Raw genomic sequence first — 13,769 nt, 5'->3', positions numbered from 1 at the left:
ATTAATTAGATGAGCAGGGCTTTTAGCTTTTTGCTTCTGAATAGTTTTGGCATCTCACTTTATCCCTTGAAGTTTAGAATGATTGGCATCTATAGGAACTCAGAATCCAGATAGTGTTATTGATTCTCCTAGTTAAGTATGTTGATTCTTGAACACAACTACTTTATGAGTCTTGGCCGTGACCCAAAGCATTTTGTTTTCCAGTATTACCACCGGATACATAAATGCCACAGACACATAACTGGGTGAACCTTTTCAGATTGTGACTCAGCTTTGCTAGAGTCCCCAATTAGAGGTGTCCAGAGCTCTTAAGCACACTCTTTTTGCTTTTGGACCACGACTTTAACCGCTCAGTCTCAAGTTTTCACTTGACACCTTCACGCCACAAGCACATGGTTAGGGACAGCTTGGTTTAGCCGCTTAGGCCAGGATTTTATTCCTGTGGGCCTCCTATCCACTGATGCTCAAAGCCTTGGATCCTTTTTATCACCTTTGCCTTTTAGTTTAAAGGGGTATTGGCTTTTTCTGCTTGCTTTTCTTTTTTCTTTCTTTTTTCTTTTCTCTTCTTTTTTTTTTCGCATATATCCTTTTTTCTGCAAGCTTTTCACTACTTTTTCTTACTTCAAGAATCAATTTTAGGATTTTTCAGATTATCAAATAACATTTCTCCTTTTCCCATCATTCTTTCAAGAGCCAAAAATTTTAACATTCATGAATCAACAAATTCAAAAAAATATGCACTATTCAAGCATTCATTCAGAAAAACCATAGTATTGCCACCACATCAAAATAACTAAACTGTTTTAAAATTTGAAATTCATGCACTTCTTTTTCTTCTTCAATTAAAAACATTTTTTATTTAAGAAAGGTGATGGATTCATTTACGTAGCTTTAAGGTATAGACACTTAGACACTAGTGATCATGTAATAAAGACACAAACATAAATAAACATAAAGCATAAAAATTCAAAAAACAGGAAAATAAAGGACAAGGAAATTAAAGAACGGGTCCACCTTAGTGATGGCGGCTTGTTCTTCCTCCTGAAGATCTTATGGAGTGCTTGAGCTCCTTAATGTCTCTTCCTTGCCTTTGTTGCTCCTCTTTCATGGTTCTTTGGTCTTCTCTAATTTCATGGAGGAGGATGGAATGCTCTTGGTGCTCCACCCTTAGTTGTCCCATGTTGAAACTTAATTCTCCTAGGGAGGTGTTGATTTGCTCCCAATAGTTTTGTGGAGGAAATTGCATCCCTTGAGGCATCTCAGGGATTTCATGATGAGGAAATTCCTCCTGCTCTTGGTGAGGTTCTCTCATTTGCTCCATCCTTTTCTTAGTGATGGGCTTGTCCTCATCAATGAGAATGTCTCCCTCTATGTCAATTCCAACTAAATTTCAGAGGTGACAAATGAGGTGAGAGAAGGCTAACCTTGCCACAGTAGAGGACTTATCCGCCACCTTGTAGAGTTCTTGGGATATAACTTCATGAACTTCTACTTCCTCTCTAATCATGATGCTATAAATCATGATGGCTTGGTCTATAATAACTTCAGACCGGTTGCTGGTGGGAATGATTGAGCGTTGGATAAACTCCAACCATCCCCTAGCCACGGGCTTAAGGTCATGCCTTCTTAGTTAAACCGGCTTCCCTCTTGAATCTCTCTTCCATTGAGCGCCCCCTTCACAAATGTCTATAAGGACTTGGTCCAACCTTTGATCAAAGTTGACCCTTCTAGTGTAGGGGTGTGCATCTCCTTGCATCATGGGCAAATTGAATGCCAACCTTACATTTTCCGGACTAAAATCCAAGTATTTCCCTCGGACCATTGTAAGCCAATTCTTAGGGTCCGGGTTCACACTTTGATCATGGTTCTTGGTGATCCATGCATTGGCATAGAACTCTTGAACCATTAAGATTCTGACTTGTTGAATGGGGTTGGTGAGAACTTCCTAACCTCTTCTTTGGATCTCATATTGGATCTCCGGATATTCGCCCTTTTTGAGCTTAAAAGGGACCTCGGGGATCACCTTCTTCTTGGCCACAACTTCATAGAAGTGGTCTTGATGCACCCTTGAGAGGAATCTCTCCATCTCCCATGACTCGGAGGTGGAAGCTTTTGCTTTTCCTTTCCTCTTTCTAGAGGTTTCTCCGGCCTTTGGTGCCATTAATGGTTATAGAAAAACCAAAAAAAAAGCTTTAGCTTTTACCACACCAAACTTAGAAGGTTGCTCGTCCTCGAGCAGAAGAAGAAAGAAGAGAGTAGAAGAAGAAGAAATAGAGGAGATGGATGGGGCTTTGTGTTTCGGCCAAGGGGGATAGGTAGTGTGTATGTTGTGTGAAAATGAATGAGTGAAGATGGGTTTATATAGGAGTGGAGAGGGGGGTATGGTTCGGCCATTATGGGTGGGTTTGGGTGAAAAAGTGGTTTGAATTTGAATGGTGAGGTAGGTGGGGTTTTATGAAGGATGGATATGAGTGGTGAAGTGAATGGTGGGATTTGATAGGTGACGGTTTTTTGGGGAAGAGGTATTGAGGTGATTGGTGAATGGGTGAAGACAGAGAGAGATGAGGTAGGTGGGGATCCTGTGGGATCCACAGATCCTGAGGTGTCAAGGATTTCTCATCACTACACCAAGTGGGGTGCAAAATGTCCTTTTCTGCCAATCCTGGTGTTAAACGCCAGGCTGCTGCCCATTTCTGGCGTTTAACGCCAGCTTCTTGCCCATTCCTGGCATTAAATGCCAGTCTGGTGCCTATTTCTGGCGTTAAACACCCAGAATGGTGCCAGACTAGGCGTTTAACGCCCATTCTGCTACCCTTACTGGCGTTTAAATGCCAGTAAGTTTCTCCTCCAAGGTGTTCTATTTTTCCTTCTGTTTTTGCTTTTTCAATTGTTTTTGTGACTTTACATGATCATCAACCTACAGAAAATATAAAATAACAAAAGAAAATAGAAATTTAACATAGATAATTAAAGATTGAGTTGCCTCCCAACAAGCACTTCTTTAATGTCAATAGCTTGACAGTGGGCTCTCATCGAGCCTCACGGATGTTCAGAGCAATGTTGGAACCTCCCAACACCAAACTTAGAGTTTGAATGTGGGGGTTCAACACCAAACTTAAAGTTTGGTTGTGGCCTCCCAACACCAAACTTATAGTTTGACTGTGGGGGCTCTGTTTGTCTCCATATTGAGAGAAGCTCTTCATGCTTCCTCTCCATGGTTACAGAGGGATATCCTTGAGCTTTAAACACAAGGGAGTCTTCATTCACTTGAATGATCAATTCTCCTCTGTTAACATCAATCACAGCTTTTGCTGTGGCTAGGAAGGGTCTGCCAAGGATGATGGATTCATCCATACACTTCCCAGTCTCTAGGATTATAAAATCAGTAGGGATGTAATGGTCTTCTACCTTTACCAAGACATCCTCTACAAGTCCATAAGCCTGTTTCTTTGAATTGTCTGCCATCTCTAGTGAGATTCTAGCAGCTTGTACCTCAATGATCCCTAGCTTCTCCATTACAGAGAGAGGCATCAGGTTTATACTTGACCCCAGGTCACACAGAGCCTTCTCAAAAGTCATGGTGCCTATGATACAAGGGATTAAGAATTTTCCAGGGTCTTGTCTCTTCAGAAGTAATTTCTGCCTAGTCAAGTCATCCAATTCTTTGATAAGTAATGGAGGTTCATCCTCCCAAGTCTCATTACCAAACAACTTGGCATTTAGCTTCATGATTGCTCCAAGCTACTTAGCAACTTGCTCTTCAGTAACATCTTCATCCTCTTCAGAGGAAGAATACTCATCAGAGCTCATGAATGGCAGAAGTAAATTTAATGGAATCTCTATGGTCTCTGTGTGAGCCTCAAATTCCCATGGTTCCTCATCAGGGAACTCCATGGAGGCCAGTGGACATCCATTGAGGTCTTCCTCAGTGGAAATCACTGCCTCTTCCTCCTCTCCAGGTTCGGCCATGTGAGACGTGTTTATGGCCTTGCACTCTCTCTTTGGATTCTCTTCTATATTGCTTGGGAGAGTACTAGGAGGGAGTTCAGTAATTTTCTTACTCAGCTGACCCACTTGTGCCTCCAAATTTCTAATGGAGGACCTTGTTTCAGTCATGAAACTTTAAGTGGTTTTGATTAGATCAGAGACAATGGTTGCTAAGTCAGAGTGGCTTTGCTTAGAATTCTCTATCTGTTGCTGAGAAGATGATGGAAAAGGCTTGCTATTGCTAAACCTGTTTCTTCTACCATTATTGTTGTTGAAACCTTGTTGAGGTCTCTGTTGATCCTTCCATGAGAGATTTGGATGATTTCTCTATGAAGGATTGTAGGTGTTTCCATAGGGTTCTCCCATGTAATTCACCTCTTCTATTGCTATGTTCTCAGGATCATAAGCTTCTTCTTCAGAGGAAGCTTCCTTAGTACTGCCTGTTGCTGCTTGCATTCCAGAAAGACTCTGAGAAATCATATTGACTTGTTGGGTCAATATTTTATTCTTAGCCAATATGGCATTCAGAGTATCAATCTCAAGAACTCCCTTCTTCTGAGTTGTCCCATTATTCATAGAATTCCTTTCAGAAGTGTTCATGAATTGGTTATTTGCAACCATTTCAATGAGTTCCTGAGCTTCTGCAGGCGTCTTCTTCAGATGAATAGATCCTGCAGCAGAGCTGTCCAATGACATCTTAGACAGTTCAGACAGACCATCATAGAAGATTCCTATGATACTCCATTCTGAAAGCATGTCAGAAGGACACCTTCTGATCAATTGCTTGTATCTTTCCCAAGTTTCATAGAGGGATTCTCCTTCCTTCTGTCTGAAGGTTTGGACTTCCACTCTAAGCTTGCTCAATTTTTGAGGTGGAAAGAACTTTGCCAAGAAGGCATTGACTAGCTTTTCCCAAGAGTTCAGGCTTTCTTTGGGTTGTGAATCCAACCATGTCCTAGCTCTGTCTCTTACAGCAAAAGGGAAGAGCATAAGTCTGTAGACCTCAGGATCAACCCCACTGGTCTTGACAGTGTCACAGATTTGCAAGAATTCAGCTAAGAACTGATGAGGATCTTCCAATGGAAGTCCATGAAACTTGCAATTCTGTTGTATTAGAGAAACTAATTGAGACTTAAGCTCAAAGTTGTTTGCTCCAATGGCAGGGATTGAGATGCTTCTCCCATAGAAGTCAGGAGTAGGTGCAGTAAAGTCACCAAGCACCTTCCTTGCATTGTTGGCATTGTTGTTATTTTCGGTTGCCATGTCTTCTTCTTGTTTGAAAAGCTCTATTAGGTCCTCTATAGAGAGTTGTACTTTAACTTCTCTTAGCTTTCTCTTCAAGGTCCTTTGAGGTTCAGGATCAGCTTCAACAAGAATGCCCTTGTCCTTGCTCCTGCTCATATGAAAAGAGAGAAGAAGAAAATATGGAATCCTCTATGTCACAGTATAGAGATTCCTTGAAGTGTTAGAGGAAAAGAAGAATAGAAGGAGAAGGTAGAAAGAGAAGAATTCGAACTTATCAAGAGGGATAGAGTTCGAATTGTTGATGGTGGAGGAGTGTTAGTCCTTAAATAGAAGGGTGTGAAAAGAGGGGAAGAATTTTCGAAAATAAATTAAAAAGATTTTAAAAAAATTTGAAAGAAATTTGAAAATTTGATTGATGATTTTCGAAAACTAAGATTGGGAAAGAAATAAAGTGATTTTTGAAAAAGATTTTGAAATTAGAAATCAAAAAGATATGATTGAGACTTAATTTTGAAAAAGATATGATTAAAAAGATATGATTGAGAAGATATGATTGAAAATCAAATAGAAAAATAAAAGTTTTAAAATTAAAGTTGATTACTTGACTAACAAGAAATTAGAAGATATGATTCTAAAATTAAAATTTGATCCTTTCTTAATAGGCAAGTAATAACTTGAAAATTTTGAATTAAATTACTAATTGTAGCAAGGATTTTCGAAAATAATAATAATTTAAAAAAATTGGAAAGAAATTGATTTTGAAAAGATATGATTGAAAAGATATGATTTGAAAAAGATTTGATTTTGAAAAATTATGAATATTTGAAAAAGATTTGAATTAAAAATAAAATCTTCCCTCTAGTGTCATCCTGGCGTTAAACGCCCAGAATGGCATCCATTCTGGCGTTTAACGCCCAAAATGCTACCTTTTTGGGCGTTAAACGCCCAGCCAGGGTACCTGGCTGGCGTTTAAACGCCAGTTTTCCTTCTTCACTGGGCGTTTTAAATGCCCAGCTTTTTCTGTTTAATTCCTCTGCTGAATATTCTGAATCTTCAATTTTCTGTATTATTGACTTGAAAAGACACAATTTTGAAAATATTTTTTTGAATTTTTAATAATGAGAAACAATAAAAATGCAACTAAGATCAAATAAACAATGCATGCAAAACACCAAACTTAGAAGTTTGTATACTAAGGACTATAACAATTTGAAAATGCATGTAAGAAACAACAAAAGACACAAAATAAGAGAAATTAAAGATCAGAGCACTGAAATCATCAAGAACAACTTGGAGATCAATGAAGAACATAATGCATATATTCGAAAAATGCAAGAAGAATAAAAACATGCAATTGACACCAAACTTAAAAATTGATACTAGACTCAAAGAAGAAACATAAAATATTTTTTATTTTTATGGTTTTATAAAATTTTTTTTTTGATTTTTCGAAAATTGAGTGGAAAAGAAAATAAAGGGGTTCAAAATTTTTAATAAGAGTTCCAGGAATCATTGCAATGCTAGTCTAAGACTCCGGTCCAGGAATTAGACATGGCTTACTAGCCAGCCAAGCTTTCAATGAAAGCTCCGGTCCAAAACACTAGACATAGCCAATCGCCAGCCAAGCTTTAGCAGATCATTGCTAACAACAGCAAAATTAATAGAAATCAACAAGCTCTTGTGATGATAAGTTGAAACCTCGGTCCAATAAGATTAGACATGGCTTCACAGCCAGCCAGACTTCAACAGATCATCATGAAACTCTAGAATTCATTCTTAAAAACTCTGAAGAACAAAATAGAAAAATTCTTTTTTGAATTTTTCAAAAATAAAAATAAAATAAAATTACCTAATCTAAGCAACAAGATGAACCGTCAGTTGTCCAAACTCGAACAATCCCCGGCAACGGCGCCAAAAACTTGGTGCACAAAATTGTGATCAACAACAATGGCGCCAAAGGACTTGGAGCTCTTAAACATGAATCACACTTTGTCATAATTCCGCACAACTAACCAGCAAGTGCACTGGGTCGTCCAAGTAATATCTTACGTGAGTAAGAGTCGATCCCACGGAGACTGTCGGCTTGAAGCAAGCTATGGTCATCTTATAAATCTCAGTCAGGTGGATTCAGATGGTGATGGAGAATTGATAATTAAAAGATAAATAAAACATAAAATAAAGATAGAGATACTTATGTAATTCTTTGGTTGGAATTTCAGATAAGCGTATGAAGATGCTTTGTTCCTCCTGAACCTCTGCTTTCCTATTGCCTTCTTCCAATCATTCATACTCCTTTCCATGGCAAGCTTTATGTTGGGCATCACCGTTGTCAATGGCTACTTCCCGTCCTCTCAGTAAAAACGTTCCAAATACGCTCTCACCGCACGGCTAATCATTTGTCGGTTCTCGATCATGTTGGAATAGGATCCATTGATCCTTTTGCGTCTGTCACACACCCAACAATCGCGAGTTTGAAGCTCGTCACAGTCATCCCTACCTAGATCCTACTCGGAATACTGATGAGCGGATAATTTATACGCTTTTTGGCATTGTTTTTAGTATGTTTTTAGTAGGATCTAGTTACTTTTAGGGATGTTTTCATTAGTTTTTATGTTAAATTCACATTTCTGGACTTTACTATGAGTTTGTGTGTTTTTCTGTGATTTCAGGTATTTTCTGGCTGAAATTGAGGGACTTGAGCAGAAATCAGATTCAGAGGTTGAAAAAGGACTGCTGATGCTGTTGGATTCTGACCTCCCTGCACTCAAAGTGGATTTTCTGGAGCTACAGAACTCGAAATGGCGCGCTTCTAATTGCGTTGGAAAGTAGACATCCAGGGCTTTCCAGCAATATATAATAGTCCATACTTTGGCCAAGAATTGACGACGTAAACTGGCGTTCAACGGCAGCCTTCTGCCCAAATCTGGCGTCCAGCGCCAGAAAAGGATCCAAAACCAGAGTTGAACGCCCAAACTGGCACAGAAACTGGCGTTCAACTCCACAAATGGCCTCTGCACGTGCTACACTCAAGCTCAGCCCAAACACACACCAAGTGGGCCCCGGAAGTGGATTTATGCATCAATTACTTACTCATGTAAACCCTAGTGACTAGTTTATTATAAATAGGACCTCTTACTAGTCTTTTTGACAATCCTGGATTGTATTGATCCTGTGATCACGTTTTAGGGGGCTGGCCATCTTGGCCATGCCTGAACCTTCACTTATGTATTTTTAACGGTAGAGTTTCTACACTCCATAGATTAAGGTGTGGAGCTCTGCTGTTCCTCAAAGATTAATGCAAAGTACTACTGTTTTCTATTCAATTCTTATTATTTCGCTTCTAAGATATCCATTCGCACCCAAGAACGTGATGAAGGTGATGATTATGTGTGACGCTCATCATCCTTCTCCCTTATGAACGCGTGCCTGACAAACACTGCTGTTCTACATGAATTAAGCTAGAATGAGTATCTCTTAGATCTCCTAACCAGAATCTTCGTGGCGTAAGCTAGAATGATGGCGGCATTCAAGAGAATCCGGAAGGTCTAAACCTTGTCTGTGGTATTCCGAGTAGGATTCAATGATTGAATGACTGTGACGAGCTCCTAACTCGCGATTTCAGGGCGTTAGTGACAGACGCAAAAGGATAGTAAATCCTATTCCAGCATGATCGAGAACCGACAGATGAATAGCCGTGCCGTGACAGGGTGCGTGAGAATATTATTCACTGAGAGGATAAGATGAAGCAATTGACAAGGGTGATGCCTCTAGACGATTAGCCGTGCCGTGACAGGGCATTGGATCATTTTCCCGTGAGATGACCGAAAGTAGCCATTGACAGTGGTGATGTATCACATAAAGCCAGCCATGGAAAGGAGTAAGACTGATTGGATGAAGATAGTTAGGAAAGCAGAGGTTCAGAGGAACGAAAAGCATCTCCATTCGCTTATCTGAAATTCCTACCAATGATTTACATAAGTATCTCTATCCCTATTTTATTATTCATTATTCGAAAACCATATCACTGTTTTATATCTGCCTGACTGAGATTTACAAGGTGACCATAGCTTGCTACATACCAACAATCTCCGTGGGATTCGACCCTTACTCACGTAAGGTATTACTTGGACGACCCAGTGCACTTGCTGGTTAGTTGTATCGAAGTTGTGACAATTATGAATTAAGATCAGAGCACCAAGCTTTGGAGCCATTACCAGGATTTGTTCGAGCCTGGAGATCACAATTTCGTGCACCAAGTTTTTGGCGCCGTTGCCGGGGATTGTTTGAGTTTGGACAACTGACGGTTCATCTTGTTGCTCAGATTAGGTAATTTTCTTTTTATTTTCTTTTCAAAAAAAAATTTTCAAAAATAATTTCAAAAATCTCTCATCTGTTTTCGAAAAAAAAAGATAAAAATGTTTTCAAAAATAAATTATTCTATGGCTTCAGAATTTTTAAGAATGAATTCTAGTGTTTCATGAAGCATGTGAAGCCTGGCTGGCTGTAAAGCCATGTCTAAATTTATTTGGACTGAGGCAGCAATTTGTTATCAAGAGCAAGCTAGTTGGAGTTAATCCACCTGCTACTGTTTCTGATTTACATGCTAAAGCTTGGCTGGCCATTGGCCATGTCTAGTGTTTTGGACTGGAGCTTTCTTTGAAAGCTTGGCTGGCTAGTGAGCCATGTCTAATTCCTGGACTGATGCTTTAGACTAACATGGCAAGATTCCTGGAATTCATATTAAAAATTTTGGAATCCTTATTTTTTTTTTTCATATTATTTTCGAAAAAAAATCCAAAAAAAAATTAGAAAATCATAAAAATCAAAAATATTTTGTGTTTCTTGTTTGAGTCATGTGTCATGTTATAAGTTTGGTGTCAATTGCATGTGCATCTTGCATTTTTCGAAAATTTCATGCATTCATGGTGTTCTTCATGATCTTCAAGTTGTTCTTAGTAAGTCTTCTTGTATGATCTTGATGATTTTTTGTTTTGTGTCTTTTCATGTTTATCATATGCATTCTTGAATTCTTAGTGCCTAAGCATTAAAGAATTCTAAGTTTGGTGTCTTGCATGTTTTCTTTGCATTAAAAATTTTTCAAAAAAAGTGTTCTTGGTGTTCATCTTGACATTCATAGCATTCTTGCATGCATTCATTGTTTTGATCTAAAAATTTCATGCATTGCATATTTTTCATGTTTTTCAAAAAATTTCAAAAATCAAAAAAATATCTTTCCCTTTTTCTCTCATCAAATTCGAAAATTTGGATTGACTTTTTCAAAATTTTTTAAAATCAAATTGTTTCTCATGAGTCAAATCAAATTTTCAATTTGAAAATCTTATCTTTTTCAAAATCTTTTTCAAAAATCAAATCTTTTTCAAATATCTTAGTAATTTTCGAAAATTCCAAAAATATTTTTCAAAAATCTTTTTCTTATTTTTAAAATCAATTTTCGAAAATAACATAATCAATTAATGTTTTGATTCAAAAATTTGAAGTTTGTTACTTGCTTGTTAAGAAAGATTCAAACTTTAAGTTCTAGAATCATATCTTGTGATTTTTTTTATGAATCAAGTCATTAATTGAGATTTTAAAAATCAAATCTTTTTCAAAAACTAATTTCTATCATATCTTTTCAAAAATATCTTCTTATCTTATCTTTTTCAAAAATATCTTTTCAAAATATCTTTTCTAACTTCCTAACTTCTTATCTTTTCAAAATTGGTTTTCAAAATTTGTTTCAACTAACTAACTAACTTTTTGTTTGTTTCTTAACTTTTTCAAAACCACCTAACTAATTCTCTCTTTCTAATTTTCGAAAATATCTCCCCCTTTTTCAAAAATTTCTTTTTAATTAACTAATTATTTTTAATTTTTATTTTTGATTTCAAAAATTTTCGAAAATTACTAACATTTTTCAAAAACCATTTTCGAAAATCACTAACTCTTTTTCAAAAATAATTTTTGAAAATTCCCTCCCTCTCTCTCATCCTATTCTATTTATTCATTCATTAACTAACATCTCTTCCTCACATCATCACCAAATTCGAACCCCCTCTTCTATCTGTGTTCGAATTTCTTCCTCTTTTCTTCTACTCACATAAGGGAACCTCTATACTGTGGCAAAGAGAATCTCTATTATTATTATTATTATTCTGTGCCTTCTTCTTTGTCATATGAGCAGGAGCAAGGATAAGAACATTCTTGTGGAAGCAGATCCAGAACCTGAAAGGACTCTGAAGAGAAAATTAAGAGAAGCTAAATTACAACAATCCAGAGATAATCTTTCAGAAATTTTCGAACAGGAGAAGGAGATGGCAGCCGAAAATAATAATAATGTAAGGAAGATGCTTGGTGACTTTACTGCACCTAATTCCAATTTACATGGAAGAAGCATCTCCATTCCTACCATTGGAGCAAACAACTTTGAGCTGAAACCTCAATTAGTTTCTCTGATGCAGCAGAACTGCAAGTTTCATGGACTTCCATCTGAAGATCCTTTTCAGTTCTTAACTGAATTCTTGCAGATATGTGATACTGTTAAGACTAATGGAGTAGATCCTGAAGTCTACAGGCTCATGCTTTTCCCTTTTGCTGTAAGAGACAGAGCTAGATTATGGTTGGATTCTCAACCTAAAGACAGCCTGAACTCTTGGGATAAGCTGGTCACGGCTTTCTTAGCCAAGTACTTTCCTCCTCAAAAGCTGAGCAAGCTTAGAGCTGATGTTCAAACCTTCAGACAGAAAGAAGGTGAATCCCTCTATGAAGCTTGGGAAAGATACAAACAGTTGACCAAAAAGTGTCCTTCTGACATGCTCTCAGAATGGACCATCCTGGATATATTCTATGATGGTCTGTCTGAGTTATCTAAGATGTCATTGGATACTTCTGCAGGTGAATCCATTCACCTAAAGAAAACGCCTACAGAAGCTCAAGAACTCATTGACATGGTTGCTAATAACCAGTTCATGTACACTTCTGAAAGGAATCCTGTGAGTAATGGGACGCCTATGAAGAAGGGAGTTCTTGAGGTTGATACTCTGAATGCCATATTGGCTCAGAATAAAATATTGACTCAGCAAGTCAATATGATCTCTCAGAGTCTGCATGGAATGCAAGCTGTATCCAATAGTACTCAAGAGGCATCTTCCGAAGAAGAAGCCTATGATCCTGAGAACCCTGCAATAGCAGAGGTAAATTACTTAGGTGAACCTTATGGAAACACCTATAACTCAACATGGAGAAATCATCCAAATTTCTCATGGAAGAATCAAAAGCCTCAACAAGGCTTTAATAATGGTGGAAGAAACAGGTTTAGCAATAGCAAGCCTTTTCCATCATCAACTCAGCAACAGACAGAGAACTCTGAACAAAATACTTCTAATTTAGCAAATCTAGTCTCTGATCTATCTAAGGCCACTGTAAGTTTCATGAATGAAACAAGATCTTCCATTAGAAATCTGGAAGCACAAGTGGGCCAGCTGAGTAAAAGGATCACTGAAATCCCTCCTAGTACTCTCCCAAGCAATACAGAAGAGAATCCAAAAGGAGAGTGCAAGGCCATTGACATAAGCGCCATGGCCGAACCTGTGAGGAGAGGAGAGGACGTGAATCCCAAGGAGGAGGACCTCCTGGGACGTCCAGTGATCAATAAGGAGCTTCCCTCTGAGGAACCAAAGGACTCTGAGGCTCATCTAGAAGACCATAGAGATTCCATTGAACCTCCTTATGCCCTTCATGAGCTCTGATGAGTATTCCTCTTCTGAAGAGAATGAGGATGTCACTGAAGAGCAAACTGCCAAGTTTCTTGGTGCAATCATGAAGCTGAATGCCAAATTGTTTGGCATTGATGCTTAGGAAGTTGAACCTCCCTTGTTCATCAATGAACTAAGTGATCTGGATCAACTGACATTGCCTCAGAAGAGACAGGATCCTGGAAAGTTCATAATCCCTTGTACCATAGGCACCATGATCTTTAAGGCTCTGTGTGACCTTGGTTCAGGGATAAACCTCATGCCCCTCTCTGTAATAGAGAAACTGGGAATCTATGGGGTGCAAGCTGCTAAAATCTCACTAGAGATGGCAGACAGCTCAAGAAAACAGGCTTATGGACAAGTAGAAGATGTATTAGTAAAGGTTGAGGGCCTTTACATACCTACTGATTTCATAGTCCTGGATACTGGAAAGGAAGAGGATGAATCCATCATCCTAGGAAGACCTTTCCTGGCCACAGCAAGAGCTGTGATTGATGTTGACAGAGGTGAAATATTCCTTCAATGGAATGAGAACTCCCTTGTATTCAAAACTCAAGGATCTCCCTCTGCAACCATGGAGAGGAAGCAGGAAAAGCTTCTCTCCAAGCAGAGTCAACCAGAGCCCCCACAGTCAAACTCTAAGCTTGGTGTTGGGAGGCCACAACCAAACTCTAAGTTTGGTGTTGAACTCCCATATCCAAACTCTAAGTTTGGTGTTGGAGAGTCTCAACAAAGCTCTGCACATCTGTGAGGCTCCATGAGAGTCCACTGTCAAGCTATTGA

At 38.4% G+C, this 13,769-nt stretch overlaps 1 non-coding gene across 1 annotated transcript; it reads right to left on the bottom strand.

The window, feature by feature from the left end:
* Positions 1-11,942: 11,942 nt before the first annotated feature.
* LOC148564582 (small nucleolar RNA R71) lies at positions 11,943-12,046 on the bottom strand. The gene has a single exon (XR_015884559.1). It is a non-coding gene; the product is annotated as a small nucleolar RNA R71 (small nucleolar RNA).
* Positions 12,047-13,769: the final 1,723 nt, after the last annotated feature.

Source organism: Arachis ipaensis, chromosome B5 (assembly GCF_059453495.1).
Source record: "Arachis ipaensis isolate K30076 ecotype BB chromosome B5, ASM5945349v1, whole genome shotgun sequence".
Lineage (NCBI taxonomy): Eukaryota > Viridiplantae > Streptophyta > Magnoliopsida > Fabales > Fabaceae > Arachis > Arachis ipaensis.
The sequence above is the reverse complement of the archived record's forward strand: the minus strand, read 5'-3'. Positions and strand labels throughout refer to the sequence as shown.